General features: G+C 36.2%; 1 protein-coding gene across 5 annotated transcripts in view; it reads left to right on the forward strand.

The window, feature by feature from the left end:
- Atad2b (ATPase family AAA domain containing 2B) overlaps positions 1–17,050 on the forward strand; it is a 139,782-nt gene that overhangs the window by 2,703 nt on the left and 120,029 nt on the right. The window lies entirely within an intron of this gene.

Below are 17,050 nucleotides of genomic sequence, written 5' to 3' on the forward strand. Positions count from 1 at the left end.
ACTGAGTTATATCCTCCACCATTTTTATTTTTTATTTAGAGACAGGGTCTCACCAAGTTGCTGAGGCTGGCTTTGAACTGGCGATCCTCTTGCTTCAATCTCCAGAATTGCTGGGATTACAGGTGTGTGCCACAACACCTGGCTTATTTTTTATTTTGAGACAGGGTCTCACTATGTTGTTTAGGGTCTCAGTAAGTTGCTGAGTCTGGCCTCAAAGTTTCGATTCTCTTGCCTCAGCCTCCTGAGTTGCTGGGATTACAGGTGTGCAACACTCGCCTAGCTTGGCTTGATGTTTTGAAACAGGGGTCTTGCTGTGTTACCCAGGTTGGTCTTGAACTTGACCTCAATTAAACCTCCTGCTTCAACATCCTGAGTAGCTCAGATTGCAGGCACATGCCTCTATTTCTGTCTTCTCTTAGATATTTCAGAGACTTCTAATGTTATAGTATGAGTGATTGGACCTTTAGAAGAGGATAGTTATAATTCTGAATTTATTAGGTTTAGGGATGCAGGGTGTATATTTCTTGGCTTTATATTCCTGAAGTGGATTGTTTTGAATTAGTTGTTCTTATCTGATTGGTTTTTATATTATAGGAGTTTAGCATTCCTGAATACTTAAAGGAATACTTAAATTCCTTAACATTAAGGAATTTAAGTATTCCTTTCTGGCATACTTAAAGGGACTTTCTTGAATATGGGATCTGGAATAGACCTTTGCTTTTGTCTGTAAAGTCTTATTTGATGGAGAATGGGGTTTCCCATGTTGTTGATTTAGAAGATTGAACCTTGTAGCCCTCTCTTATGCTAGACAATTGCTTTACCACTGTGCTACATCCCCCGCCTGAAGACCTTTTTTTTGTTGTTGTTGTTACTGGGCATTGAACCCAGGGGTACTTTATCACTGAGCTTTATCCTTAGCCCTTTATTTTTTATTTTGAGACAGTGTCCTGCTGAGTTGCTGAGGCTGGCCTTGAACTTGCAGTTCTTCTGCATCAGGTTCTGGAGTTTCTAGGATTATAGGCATGTGCCACTACACCCAGCAAGACCCTTCTTTTTGTAAGAAGAAATGTATTGCTCTTTTTCTGCTTTTGGGCTATATTCTTCACTCTATATTTGCTTCTGACTTTTTTCCTTCTTTCCCTCTGTTTTAAAATCATTTATTTACTATGTCTAGAGACCATTTCTTCTGCTTTTTAGAAAAAAGCCATATCACAAAGAGCTATTTGTAGAGTTTTGCGTTTTCCCCAAATGATATATGTATAGGATAGGGAAATAAACATATGATATGTTCTCCATGTTTTATTGAAACTATTTTCTTTTGTCCCCCCTAACTTTCCCTAGGGTTAAAGTTTTTTATTTTTGTTAATATTTTTGACATGAAAAAAGTTCTACCTAATGTATATAATTTGATGAGTTTGGTGAAAAGTATACACCTGTGAAACCATCACTACCATGAAGACTGCAGACATGTCTATCACTCCCATAGTTTTCCTTCCCCCCCTCTTTTATACTATTATTATTATTATATTATCTTTTCTTTGGTGGTAAGACTCTTAATGTAAGATCTACCTTCTTAGAAAAAAAGTCTTTTTTTTTTTTTTTTGTACCAGTGGTTCAACCCAGGGGTGCTTAACCAATGAGTCACATCCCTACCCCTTTTTTAAATTTTTATTTTGAGATGGGTCCTCACAAATTTGCTCAAGGCCTCCACTAAGTTGCTGAGGCTGGCTTTGAACTTGCGATCCTCCTGCCTCAGCCTCCTAAGCCACATGGATTATAGGCGTGTGCCTTCTTAGAAAATTTTGTATATACAATATGTATTCTTAACTGTAAGCACTATGCTGTGTAGTAGATTTCCAAAATTATTTATCTGGCATAAGTGAAATTGTTGCCTTTGACTATCACCTCCTCATTTCCTCAACCTTTTTCCTCCTGGCAATCACCTTTCTTTCTATTCTGCTTCTCTGAGTATGGCTGTTTTTGGTTTCACACATGAATAAGTTCATACAATATTTGTGTGTGTGTGTGTGTGTGTGTGTGTGTGTCTTAGTTCATGTAGCATAACGTCTTTCAGATCCATTCATGTTGTCACAAATGGCAGGATTTCCTTTTTTTTTTTTTTAAATATTTTCTTAGTTGTAGGTGAACACAGCACTTTTATTTATTTATTTATTTATTTATTCATTCATTCATTCATTTATTTTTATGTGGTACTGGGGATTGAACCCAGTGCCTCACACATGTGAGGCAAGCACTCTACCACTGAGCCACAATCCCAGCCCAGGATTTCCTTCTTTTTTTTTTTTTTAATTTTTTTTTTTTTTTTTTTAAAGAGAGAGTGAGAGAGGAGAGAGAGAGATAGAGAGAATTTTTAATGTTTATTTTTTAGTTCTCGGCGGACACAACATCTTTGTTGGTATGTGGTGCTGAGGATCGAACCCGGGCCGCACGCATGCCAGACGAGCGCGCTACCGCTTGAGCCACATCCCCAGCCCGGATTTCCTTCTTTTTAAAGGCTGAATAATATTCCATCACGCATATTTGTATTATATTATTTGTGTATATAGATACACACACATACCCTCATATACATATTCTTTATCCATTTATCCATTGTCTGGTATTTAGATTATGTTCATATTTTGGCTTTTGTTTGTAATGCTACAGTGAATGTGGGAGTACAGATATCTCTTTGAAATTCTGATTCCAGTTCCTTTGAATAAATAAGCAAGATTGCTTTATCATTTGGCAGTTCTATTTTATTTTTCTGAGGATCCTACTACTATTTACTGTGGGAGTTGCTCCATTTTGCATTCCCATTGATGTGTGCTGGGGTTCCCTTCACATCTTTATTTAACACTTGTTGTCTTTTTTTTTTTTTTTGGATGATACTCATCTTGTAAGGTAAGAGGTGATATCTCATTTGGTTTTTTGCTTTGCATTTTTCTTAAGATTAGTGAAATAGAGCAGATTTTCTTGAACCTGCTATCCATTTAATATGTCTTATAATGTCTGTTCAGGCCTTTTGTCTCCTTTTTCCCTGCAGCCCTGCAGTATTGCGGATTGAACCTTGGAGTGTTCTACCACTGAACTACATCCCCAGTCTTCTTTTTTGAGACAGGATCTCCTTAAGTTACCCAAGCTCCCTCAAACTTATCCTTCTGCCTCAATCTCTTGAGTAACTGGGACTACAGGCACCATACTTGGCTTGGCCAATAGTCTTTTTTTTCTTTTTGTATTGGGATTGAATTTAGGGACACTTTACCACTGTGCCTCACTCCTTTTTATATTTTGAGACAGGTTCTCACTGAATTGCTGGGGTTCTCACTAAATTGATGAGGCTGGCCTCAGATTTGCAGTCCTCATGCCTCAGCCTCTCTCAAATCTCTGGGATTATAAGCATGTAACACAGCACCCAGGTTGGCCAATAGTCTTTTAAAACACCCTTTGATAGATTCTTAGGTCATTAATTGTATGACTTCTAAATACCCACTATAGATAAACCCATAACCCTGGAAACCAGTTGGACAAGTGGTAGGGTTACCACTTGATATCAGAACCAAAGAGTCAAACCATTACTTTACCTAATAAAGAATGATCCTTTCTTTTCAAGGAGCCATTTCAGAAAAGTACCATATTATTTTGAATTGTGTTGGGTATTTCTTATAGGCAATATACAATGAAGTTTCACTTGTGTGCATTTTTAATTTCATTTCTGTGCAAAACTTATTTTTTCTTATTTAGATTTTTGATCTCTTAATAGGAACATCACACACACACACACACACATACACATATTTTTGGTATAAGAGATGAAATCCAGGAGCACTTAACCATTGAGCCATGTCCCTAGCCTCCAGTCCCTTTTTTGAGACAGAGTCTTGCTAAGTTGCTGAGGTAGGCTTTGAACTTGTGATGCTCCTGAATCACTGGGATTTCAGGTATGTGTAACTGCACCTGGAGTGGAATATTTAATACTTTTATATCTCCCTAACTGCTCTATTCCTAGGGCCTAGCCCAACATCTGACACATAAGATGCTCAACAAATATCTTGTGAATGAATGAATGAATAGCATATTGAGGAATTGACCCATTTTGTGAAAACCATGATGATAGGACTTTGAGAACAGAGGATAAATGAAACAGTCCCTACCTTCAGGGTATGCATATGATAAATTATTAGCGTGATAAATTGTTTCTGGGTAGGTGCCAAAATGATTAGAGATATAATCTTTTACTCACTGAATGTTTTGGCGGAACTCTTTTCATCTCACCTCTTTCTATGGGTGTTTTGTCTTGCTACATTGGCCAGGATGGCTTTGAGTTAGAACTTGTGGTCCTGCTATCTCAGCCTCTCTTGTAGCGGGTACTGCAGGTTTGTACCACCATCTTACCTAACTGGTTCACTGTTTTAGGGCTGACATGCTGCAGAAGTTGAGAAGTACCATTCACTATGTAGTCTGTGTGAATCGCATTCCCTAGAATTGTGCAGTATACTTGTATCACATGCTTCTCTGAATCCCCGTAAGTGACATGGTTGTTGGGATGAAGCAGGTGGAGAACAAAACATGGTAAAGTCTAGTGTGGGGGAGACAGAAATGTGTTCTATTAAAAAAAAAATTGAGGGCTGGGGCTGTAGCTCAGTGGTAGAGTGCCCGCCTTGCATGTGTGAGGCATTGGGTTCGATCCCAATACCACATAAAAATAAATAAAGATATTGTGTCCAACTACAACAACAACAACAACAACAACAAAATATTGACTCTTCAAGTCTAATAACTTTACATCTACACTTATTCACACGATTTAACACCCTTTCTTTGGCTGTTGCTTTCACACTCAGCTCCTGTTTTAGAGGGGGCCAGAAGCACTCTAAAATTGTTTTTTTTTCTAATCCTTATATTGAAGTTTATACCTATTCTTGCCTCCTTTTAGACCTTTAAGGTCTTTAACACCTCATTTTGTGGCAAATTTAGAATTAGGTGAAGAAATAAAAGGATGTTATTGTAGAGATTGGATAGAAACTTATGGTTAGAGGGAATTATGTGCCAGCCAACTTCCTTGCACATTCTATGGTTAGTGACAACTATGATCTGGTTTTGTGGTTCAAGTATTTGGGAGAGAATGATTGAAACAGTCTGAAAGTTTTGGACTTGAATTTAGAAATTTAAAAAAAAAAAAACTTGTCTGTCAGCCATTCTGTTTTGTTTTTTTTTTTTTGATAGGAACCTAAGTAATTTCAGAAAAATAGAGGAAAATTGAACTTTTTAGATTAACATTTTAAATTGATACATTACTTAAAAACGTTTGGCAACTTTTTCTCCTCTCAAAGTGGTGAAGATAAATCAATTACAGAACAAAATTGATCTTTGAAAATGTATATAGAAAGAATAATCTAGCTGGGCACAGTTGTGTACACCTGTAATCCCAGTGATTCTAGAGGATGAGGTAGGATTGCAAGTTCAAGGCCAGCTTCAGCAATTTAGCAAGACCCTGTCTCAAAATAAAAAGCATTGAAATCTAATTCTGTGGTAAAGTGCCCCTGGGTTTGATCCCCAGTACTGGGGGAGGGGGAAGATATAGTGTGAAACTGTGCCCTATTTTACAACTTTGTGGAATGATTGCTTTTTGAATTTTTAACTCTTTTTAAGTATGAGCATTATATACTGAAGAATTTTCAGTAAGAAATCTCATATTGAGAGGTTGAGATGGTAACAGAAGACACTGAATCATGTTACAGAATTTTACTAATGAATATAATGCAATTAATTTGTAAGTATTCATCTTGAGGAATGATCATAACTATAAATAATTTATATTAGGGATATAGCATGTCTGTGGTTTATATTTCACTGATGATATGACATCCAAGCATTCAGCATAGTTAAAAGCAAAATAACAAATTGAGTTTATCTTCTTCATCAAGATTTGTCTTCCTAGGTTAAAGAAAATAGTGGCTAATATGTAAGGGGACCATATGTCCCTGTTAGCCCAGGATAGTTCTGATTTGACTGGCCCAATCACAGATTGTGCTTGTTGTCTGGAAAGAATGATTAGTACTGTAAACGCTCTTCTGTTTAACATGTTTGGGTGATAGGTAACCTAGCCACTGTATTGGTTTATGTCATGTATTTCAAGTTGATGTAGGTGATACTTAGCTCTAGAAAAAGTTTTATTTTTCATCATTCAGTGGCTGTGTGTATATAGTCACTCCATCTAATTACTGCATAGTACCTCATAGAGTACATCCATTGCATTTTAACTACACACTTTCAAGTGATAGTTACTTGGATTCCTTCCAACTCCCTGCAAGTATTGCTACATTTAATACCCTTATACAGTGTCTCTTGTGGATTTAGTATGAGAATTTCTCTGAGAGCTATCCAGGAATGGAATAGAGAGTACATGTACTTAAATATTATCTCCAGATTTGCTGCTTTAGACTCCATTCTTAGTACTAGTGGATGAGAGTTCTTGTATCCCCCAAATTCCTGCTGATGCTTGGCATTATCTAGCTTATTGATTGCTTTTCTTAGATTATTAATGAGTTTGAGCAACATTTTTTTAATTTTTAAATTTTTTTGGTTCTGGATATTGAACCCAGGAGTGCTCTACCACTGAGCTACATCCACTAAGTTGAGTCACTAAGTTGCTGAGGGTGGCTTTGAACTTGTGTTCCTGCTTTAGCCTCCTGAGTAGCTGTGATCACAGGTTTGCACCACCTTTCCTGGCTCCATTGTCATCATTACTGTTGAAGTCTTTTTCTTTTGTAGGCATTCTATTCTCTTTTGAAGCTTATATAAATTTTTCTTTTCATTCATAAATTTTACTGTATTTCTCGGTATGGGCTTTTTCTCACTTCCCCCTCCCCCATCTTCTATCTTTCCATCTGTGGTTTTTCATTTTTTTCTTTGATTGTGGTAAATTTATCTTCATAATTTCTATAAACGATATTTCTTTTTCATTTTTTTTTTAAAGAGAGTGAGAGAGAGAGAGAGACATTTTTAATATTTATTTTTTAGTTCTCAGTGGACACAACATCTTTGTTGGTATGTGGTGCTGAGGATCGAACCCGGGTCGCACGCAAGCCAGGCGAGCGCGCTACGGCTTGAGCCACATCCCCAGCCCTTTCTTTCTTTTTCATTCCTTCTGGAATTCATTCTGTTCAGATGTTAGCACTTGGAAGAAAAATTTGTCCTTAAACTGATAAGGAAGCACATAGTTGTTAACACCTTTGATGGCATGCTGGAGAAATTTGCTGACAGTTACTTGGGCCTTCCTGAAGTTGACTTCTGTAGACCCTTTTGGTGCACATATGCTAACTGGCCCCCTTGTCAGAGGATAAAATCTTGATGTTACTTGATGCAAAGTTCATTTCCTTACAATTTAAGAACACCCTTTAACTAGCTTCTCCAGTGTATACACTTTGGATAATACACTTTGGATAATGAGTATTGTAGTTGTGTACTTGATTGTGGAAGGTCAAGGAATCCAGTTTAAAAAGTAAAACTGCAAAAAAAAGAAAAAAAAACAATAAAAAAAAAAGTAAAACTGCAGTAAGGAACTACACTTTCTCAATCAATGATTCATTATCAGAAATGGAAATGTATGCATAGAAATAGTTGGAGAAATGCATTAAGACATTTGCACAAATGAAGGAATCTGGCAGCACAAGTTCATGAACCTGGGTAGTTTTATGTTAAAAATTTTTACAGTATAGTAAATATTTAATTATTTTCCCCCAATTTTTATTATTTCAATTCAGTCTCCAAATTTATTAGATGGGAGAATTGGGAGAAAGTGATATTTGTCCAAGGACATGAAATTTTTAAAAAGTAGCAGTTCAAATGGAAGTGGTGTTTTAAATTGCTATAATCTAGTAACTACTCTGTGCCATGCACTGAAGATAAGAGTATGTAAGACCCTTCACCTCAGCTGTGTAGCAAAATATTTTGTTTTTATTTAAATATTGGGAAGTATGGCAATGCACAAGAAGAGGAGGAAAAGCCTTTCCCTGCTCCAAATCTTCTAGTTCATTGTTTCTAGAGGTAACCACTGTTAAAGCTGGATATTTCCTTCCAGACCATTGCACATGTTTGTATGGGTTGTTTATATTTGTACTTTTAAACAGATAAGGAATCAAATTCTATATGATATTTCTATTTTCAAGTCAGGATCTTGCTGTGTTGCCCAAGTTGGCTTCAAACTCGAGATTTTCTCCTTCAGCCTCTTAAGTTAGCTGGATTTACAGGCATGGGCCACTGACCCAGAAATATGCTATTACTGATAGTTGATTTTCTACTATCATGTACATTCTTTCATAAGTTTATCATTAAGGGTTTTCTAATATTTCATTGTATCTTTTTTTTTTAAAAGAGAGTGAGAGAGAGAGAGAGAATGAGAATTTTTTAATATTTATTTTTCAGTTCTCGGCAGATACAACATCTTTGTTGGTATGTGGTGCTGAGGATCGAACCCGGGTCGCACGCATACCAGGCGAGCTCGCTACCACTTGAGCCACATCCCCAGCCCCTCATTGTATCATTACATCATTATTTATTTAACCTTTATTGGTACACAGATTGTCTTTATGTTTTTGACATAATAAACAATGTAGCAGGAAATGACCTGCTACATGTCTTTCTCTTTCAGGTAAAGTGAGGTTTTTGAGTCAAAGAGTTGTTCTACAATGAGGCTAAATAAATTTGTTTTCCATTTTCCTGTACGGTTAGCACTGTTTTTTTTTTTTTGTATACTGGAGATCACAGCCAGGCCTTGCATGGTGAGCTCCGGTCTCCTCCTCTTATCTATTTATCTATTTATTTATTTTTGAGGCAGAGTCTCACTAAGTTGCTGAGGCTGGCCTCCAACTTGCAGTTCTCCTGCCTCAGCCTTAAGTAGCTGGAATTACAGACATCAACCACCACCATGCCTGGCTTCAGCACTGTTAAATTTAATATACTATGAGGCTGGTGTTGTGGCTCAGTGGCAGAGTGCTTGCCTACCTAGCACATGTGAGGCCCTGGGTTCGGTCCTCAACATCACATAAAAATAAATAAATAAAAAAAATAAAGACATTGTGTCTGTCTACAACTAAAAATTTAAAAACTATTTATTTATTTATTTATTTATTTATTTATTTTTAAAGAAAAAGTGAGAGAGGAGAGAGAGAGAGAGAGAGAGAGAGAGAGAGAGAGAGAGAGAATTTTTAATATTTATTTTTTAGTTCTCGGTGGACACAACATCTTTGTTGGTATGTGGTGCTGAGCATGGAACCCAGGCCGCACGCATGCCAGGCGCTTGAGCCACATCCCCAGCCCTAAAAAAAAAATTTAAATATACTATTAAGGCTGGTTTAAATTTTAATATGATTATGGTTGCTCAATCACGAATATCTTTAGTATCACAAAAATAGGTGCTTAATAAATGTTATTTGTGGAAGAAATGAATCACTGAAGATAATTAATAAATTTATAAAATTATATTACTCCTACAAAGCCTAACAAGTATCTCTTCTTGAGACGGTTTTATCTACTGTCAGCCGGTGGGTATAGTATTTATTATTTTCACAGCCTCACCTGATTCTTCTGTCTTAAGTCAGGGATGGTGCTGCAGTATGGGATTGGTTCTTACTTCCAAGTCAGTGGCAGTTTTCAGGATTCATGTCACTTTTTCATTTTAAGTAAGTAACATTTTCAAGTTAAGAACAAAACTAGACCAACAATAAAAAAAAAAAAATAAATAAATAAAAAGAACAAAACTACCCTCTAGAAAATTTTATCTGGAAGAAAACTGTATTTTAGATTATCATGGGCTGGCTGGGTTTTATTTTTGTTTTGATACTGAGGATTGAACCCAGGGCACTTTACCACTGACTTGCATTTCCAAGCCTTTTTTTTTTTGAGACAGTCTCACTAGGTCTTGCTAAATTGCTGGGGCTGTCCTTGAATTTATAATCCTCCTGCCTCAGCCTCCCTAGTCACTGAAATTACAGGTGTAATTCTCTGTGCCTATATTTCCTAGGATTATTTAGAAATACCAAATTAGTAATCCTTGCTCTTGGGATATTTGAGGAAAACTCAGGACATTTTGTGTGCTTGAAGTTTCAGGACTTTGTAGAATAGTGTTGGTCAGAGTTTTCTTTTCTGCTGTCATGGCAACCACTACCTCTGTGCATTCTTTTTATAAATGAAAGAAAAATCCACTACACTTCTGAGCTTTCTCATGAAAGCTGGAGTACTTTTTTTTTCTAGAGACAAAAAGACTGTCTTATTAAGGAAATTGGAAAAGATTGACTGCACCCATACACTTTCTGATGTAACTTTGGGGAAAATGTTCCTATTCTGTTTGTTTTTTCCTCTCATTTTTGTCTCTTTGAAGATTTTCTCTCATCAGTTAAAATTTATTTATTTATTTATTTTTTGGTATTGGGGAGTGAAACCAGGGGTGTTCCACCACTGAGCCGCATCCCTAACCCTTTTTATTTTTTATTTTGAGAGAGGGTCTCGCTAAATTGCTTAGGGCCTAAATTGTTGAGGTTTTCTTTTCAAAGGCAAGGTCCTAAGAAACTTAGTGAGACTCTGTTTAAAAAAAAAAAAAAAACTTGGATATGCAGCTCAGTGGTAAAGTGCCCCTGGGATCCTCTTGCTTTATCCTCCCGAGCTGCTGAGTTTACAGGTGTGTGCCACTGTGCCCAGCTTATTTATTTATTTTTTTTAGTACCAGGGATTGAACTCAGGGGCACTCGACCACTGAAACACATCTCTAGCCCTACTTTGTATTTTATTTAGAAACAGGGTCTCACTGTGTTGCTTAGCGCCTCACCATTGCTAAGGCTGGCTTTGAACTTGGGATCCTCCTGTCTTAGCCTCCAGAACTGCTGGAATTACAGGCATGCACCATTGCGCCCGGCCTGGTTTATTCTTTAAAATAATACTTATTCTTTCCTATGGTTTCTTCTCTTCTGTTTAAAGGAAAACATGTCATTTTATCATTTTATTTCTATTTTTATTTTTTGGTACTGAGATTGAACCTGGGGCGCTTAACCTCTGAGCGACATCCCCAGCCCTTTTAATTTTTTATGTTGACATAGGGTCTTACTAAATTGTTGAGGCTGGCTTTGAATTTGTGATCTGCCTGGCTCATTATATCATTTTTAAAAGAAATTCCTTTTATCTACTTTGTAACTTCTTTAAACTTTTTTTTTTTAAAGAGTTTTATTTTTTAGTTTTCGGCCGACACAACATCTTTGTTTGTATGTGGTGCTGAGGATCGAACCCGGGCCTCACGCATGCCAGGCAAGCATGCTACTGCTTGAGCCACATCCCCAGCGCTTTAAATTTTTTTTATTCTGTATTTATTTATTTACTTATTTATGTATGACAGTGGAATGCATTACAACTCTTATTACACATACGGAGCACAATTTTTCATACCTCTGGTTGTATACAATATATATTCACACCAATTCCACCAATTCGTGTCTTCATACATGTACTTTGGATAGTAATGACCATCACATTCCACCCCATGTCCCCTCCCTTCCCTTCCCACCCCTCTCCCTATCTAGGGTTCATCTGTTCCTCCCTTGCTCCCCCTCCCTATCCCACTATGAATCCGCTTTCTTATATCAGAGAAAACATTCCCGCATTTGGTTTTTTTGGTATTGGCTAACTTCACATAGCATTATCTTCTCTAACTAAACTTTTATTTCTCACTTAATTCTGATATTTCTAAGACTCTCTCTATCTACTTTCTCACCATTCACCCAGCTTTTTGAAAAAATTGCCCTCTTAGAGGGAACAGTGCCCTCCTAATTACGAGTACCCTAATTATCAGATTCTGTTAAGTTCTTTATTTTTTGTTTTGAGATGGGTCTCACTAAGTTGCTGAGAAGTTTTTTTAAATTGCTGAGGCTTACCTTGAACTTCTATCTTCTTGCCTCAGTCTGGTCTCCCAGTTGCTGGGATTACAGGCATGCACCACCATGCCCTTCTTTCCCTGCTGTTTTAGTGAGACATTATATTTTTCTCTGGTTTCTATGATAGATTCTTTGCACATTCCTTTAATGTAGGTATTTTTTTTTAAGGTTTTGACTTCTACCCCCGTGGTCTTTTTTATTCTGTGTATTACCTGAGATCCTTTCTTTTGTTATCTTGTTTCATGTCCATCTCTATCTGACTTCATCTCTGAGCTTCATTTCCCACAACCTGATAGACATCTCTCTAGGTTTTTGGCTAAATATTCCAAACATGTCTTTCCAAATCAGGCTTCAGGTTACACTTCTTTATTCGATAACTGTTCTCCGGCTATCCCTAACCACACCCCAAACAACAACCGTCTTTTGTACCTGTTTTTATTACCTTTATTTTGAATATGGCTATCTTTAATCTAGTTATTCTGCACTCTTGAACCAATTTCTTATTTTCTGTTTCTGTTTTTGTAATTCCTGATGAGACTGTCAATCATTTGGTCTGCTAATTCACTTATTTCCTTGACTTTCTTATTTTAAAATGATCTTAGATTCATTCTTTTTGTCTTTAGATTAAAACCCAAATTCTAAATTTCTGACAAATATGGATCTGGACATGATATCTTCCTTGAAAACCAGAGCAATGTAAATTGTTCTGTTTCCTTGTTATCAAGTTCTATTGCTTAATTTTATAAGATTTGTGGCAGAATAGTGGTCAATATTTGTGGTAGTTGAAAAGTATGCCTTAAGAGATACTTAGACTTGAGAAAATTATTTCTCCATATTGGAGAAAATGATCTATTTCAGAAAATGAAAGTTGAGGACAAACATTAAATTGGAATTATTATATCCTTTCATTGTACTTTTACCTCTTGTAGCATTTGATGATTTTTACTATTATGCTTGCCTTAAAAGTTATGTCATCCTTGAATCATGCTCTACTATTTTATGTGTTCTATTATTAAATTGTTACAAAATGTTTTTCCATTGCCATAGAAAACTCTACATTTTTTTAATAAATATTTTTTAGTTATAGATGGACACAGTACCTTTATTTTATTTATTTATTTTATGTGGTGTTGAGGATCCAACCCAATGCCTCACATGTGCTAGGCAAGCGCTCTACCACTGAGCCACAACCCCAGCCTTCTACATAATCATTTTAAATTCCACATCATTATGATGTCTTTGTCTCTACTAGTAGTTGTCGTTTCTCATTTTTGGCTAACAGAATTTTGTATAATTTATTATTAACTGTTGTTATTATAACTGTTTAGTAGCCCAGTAGATAATCTATTGAGGTCAAGTAGGTTCTCAATAAATGTTTGTTAAATGAAATGATTCCCTTGGTTTTAGATACCTTTCCTACTTATGGATTGTTATGACTTTGACACGGGTTACTAAATGGCTGTGGGTAGCTTGCATAATCTTTTTGAAATATCTTTGTCATGAAACTAGTAACGCCTTCCCTCAAAGGAAGAGTTAGGTTATAATTAGCTAGTAAAATGCTTTGAGGATGAAAAAATTAAGGTTGAGCATTTTGATCATCCTATTAAAGGTGAATTGTTATTATCAGGTGTAGATTAAAGCTTTCCCCAAAGTTGAAGTTAATTAAGTAGTACAGAAGTAACTATTTTTGTAACTATTTGCAACTTGGTTATTTGCTTTACTGAAATCCCTAGATTGCTTTGGAGAGAAGGAGCTTTTTGTAATGCAATTCATTCCTAGGTCTCTGTCATAGAGCCAAGTAAGGTGTAAAACCCTCTCATAATAAGAGCAGTAAATATGCCAGTACAGTGCAGCAGTTAGGATGATGTACCTCATATCATGCTTAAACTATGTTGTTTCCCTGTGGTTCTCAAATTTGTGCTTAAGCATCATTTGGAGGCCCTCATTAAAATGTTCTACATCCAGTGATTCTAGTTCAGCAGGTTATACTGCTGTGATGACTAATACAGGTGATTTCTAATTCAGGTAATTATATAGACAACAGTTTGAGACTAACTCCTGAATAGAACTTGATGTCCAAAGACTTACATACTGAGAATGTTTTAAAAATTGCTGGGCATCAGATATTTTACTATTTTGTTTTGTGTTTAATTCCATAGTATATAATATTTGTTTCCATAGTATGTTTGGGAAACTGTAGTACTTGCAGATGAACTATGAAAAAAAGAGTTTGATCAGATAAGTTTGTGGAAATATTTATATATAAATATTGTAGCTAATAGGGGGAAAGCATCAATTTAGGTTTGATTCTTCAGGATGGTTTCATGAAAGAATGGTATTGAAGAGATGGTCTTTTTTTTTTTTTTTAAAATATTTATTTATTTATTTTTTAGTTTTCGGCGGACACAACATCTTTGTTTGTATGTGGTGCTGAGGATCGAACCCGGGCCACACTCGTGCCAGGCGAGCGTGCTACCGCTTGAGCCACTTCCCCAGCCCCAAGAGATGGTCTTGAAGTGATTTTATTAGAAGGAATAATGTTGGCTTGGAGTATCTAAATTGGCAAAGGACGGATGTAGGTGTAACTGAATGGTAGAACACTTGACCAACACGCACTAGTCCCTGGTTTCAATCCCAAGCATTCCACAATAAATAAATAGATGGAGATCTAAAGTAGTTTATATATATTAATTTCTAATTCACAAATATACCTTAGCTTAGAATACATGATGTTGTTTTCTCAGTGACTAAGTTTTCAGTATGTTATATAATAATGATTTTCAAAGCCTAATGTGCACATGGAGCATCTGTGGATCTGGTTAAAATGGTTTCATTTTCAGTAGGGCCAGGTGTGGAACCTAAGATTCTGCATTTCTGTGTAGCTTTTTTGTGGTACTGGGGATTGAACTCAGGGGTACTCGACCACTGAGCCACATCCCCAGCCCTATTTTGTATTTTATTTAGAGCCCTATTTTGTATTTTATTTAGAGTTGCTTAGTGCCTTGCCATTCCTAAGGCTGGCATTGAATTTGGGATTCTCCTGTCTTAGCCTCCCAAGCCACTGGGATTATAGGCACATGCCACGGAGCCCGGCTCTAAGATTCTGCATTTTTAATGAGCTACAAGGCAGATGATGCCCATGCCATTGGGCATATTTGGAGTAAAGAATGTCTAGGATGAGTAGTTGTATTAGGTCAGCTTTAAGGCACATAACCTTGGGAGACTATAAATATCCTAGGGTAGAGTATCTGAGGTAGTATAAAGAAAACTGCACTGGAAACAAAAGGACCAAAGTTCTAGGGGCTTTTTTGATTAGTCATTTGTTAGTTATGTGGGCTAGACCTTGAGCTAGTTCACTTACTTCGAGCTTTAGTATTTACTCTCTTTTTTTTTTTTTTTTTTTTAATATTTATTATTTTTTAGTTCTCGGCGGACACAACATCTTTGTTGGTATGTGGTGCTGAGGATCGAACCTGGGCCCCACACACGCCAGGCAAGCGCGCTACGGCTTGAGCCACATCCCCAGCCCAGTATTTACTCTCTTAAAGGATGGTGTTGGAGAAAGCAAAGGCCTAGGGAATTGTATCATTAAAAAAAAGTCTTTTATTAATAAAGTATTATTACATAATTTAAAAATTTCATTTTTTTTGTACTTAACATTGAAACTCAGGGGTGCTTAACTATTGAGCAACATACCCAGCCCCATATTTTTTTTTGCCTTTCAGAATCTTTATTCATTCATTAACATTAGCCATGCTGTTTTTTTCCCCACTTTTTTTTATTGGTACATTATAGTTGTACATATTGATGGGACTTGTTACATATTTGTACATGTACACAATGTAACACTATAACTTGATCACTGTCACTCTCCAGCATCTTCCCCTTCTCTCCTTACCTTCAATCCCTTTGTTCTTTTCCTCTGCTGCTCTCCCTTTGATTTTTAGGAGATTCACTCCCACCTTTCTTTTTCTTTTTCCTCTCTAGCTTCCCTATATGAAAGAAAACACAGGACCCTTAACTTTCTGAGTTTGATCCCAGCCCTTTTTGAGATCTCACTAAGTTGCATAGGGCTTTACTAAATTGCTGGGGCTGGCCTCAACTCAGCCTCCAGAGTGGCTGGGATGACTGGCACGCACCTCCATGCCTTGCTGTTAGAATTTCTAATTGTCTCCCTGCCTTCCTTCTTTCCTCCTTTCTTTTTTTTTTTTTTTACTGGGAATTAAACCTAGGGCTGCTCTACCAGCCACTGAGCACACGCAAGCCTTTTTTTATTTTATTTATTTATTTATTTTTAGTTTTATTGATTTTATTTTTTTAAATACGTAACAGCGGAATGCATTACAATTCTTATTACACAAAGTACAATTTTCATATCTTTGTATATAGAGTATGTTCATACCAATTCATGCCTTTATATGTGTACTTTGTTTTTTTTGCATTATAATTTTTATTACACATATATACCACTATTTTTCATATCTCTCTTCATATATAAAGTATGTTGCCACCCAGTTAGTGGGAGAGATTTGGTCAGGAACAGAATATTGGTGAGTTATCAGAATAATATCTAACCAGATAAAAAGGGGAAAATAGTAACTTTACATTGTAGAAACTTGACAGATACCAACTTGACCAGGCCATCATGGCTAACATCCTTAGTGATAGGAAGGATATAGTATGCAAGGCATTATTTCCATATAGTCTTTCCAAAATGTGTACCCTAAATCTGATTATGAAGAACATCAGCTAGACCCAGAGAGAAGGGTTGTCTTAGAAAATGAGAGGTCTGTACTCTTACAGTCAAGACATGAAAGACGGATAGGGCAAGACTGAAATACTGTTCCAGGGTGCAGGGGAGGGAAGATCTGATAGCTAAATGCAATATATGTTCCTGGATAGGATCTTGGATCAGAGAGACATTGTTGATACACTTGGTAAAATTTGAATGTTTGTTGATTGGCTTTACGTTATACCAGTGTTGATTTCCTGATTGTGAGGATTAGTAATATAAATTGTATTATAATTTATATAAATATAATATAAGAGTATAATATAATGTATATAAATATAAATAAATAATATAAATATAATTTAAAATATAATTTAAAATTTATAAATATAGTGTA

Source organism: Ictidomys tridecemlineatus, chromosome 12 (assembly GCF_052094955.1).
Source record: "Ictidomys tridecemlineatus isolate mIctTri1 chromosome 12, mIctTri1.hap1, whole genome shotgun sequence".
In the NCBI taxonomy this organism is placed as follows: Eukaryota; Metazoa; Chordata; class Mammalia; order Rodentia; family Sciuridae; genus Ictidomys; species Ictidomys tridecemlineatus.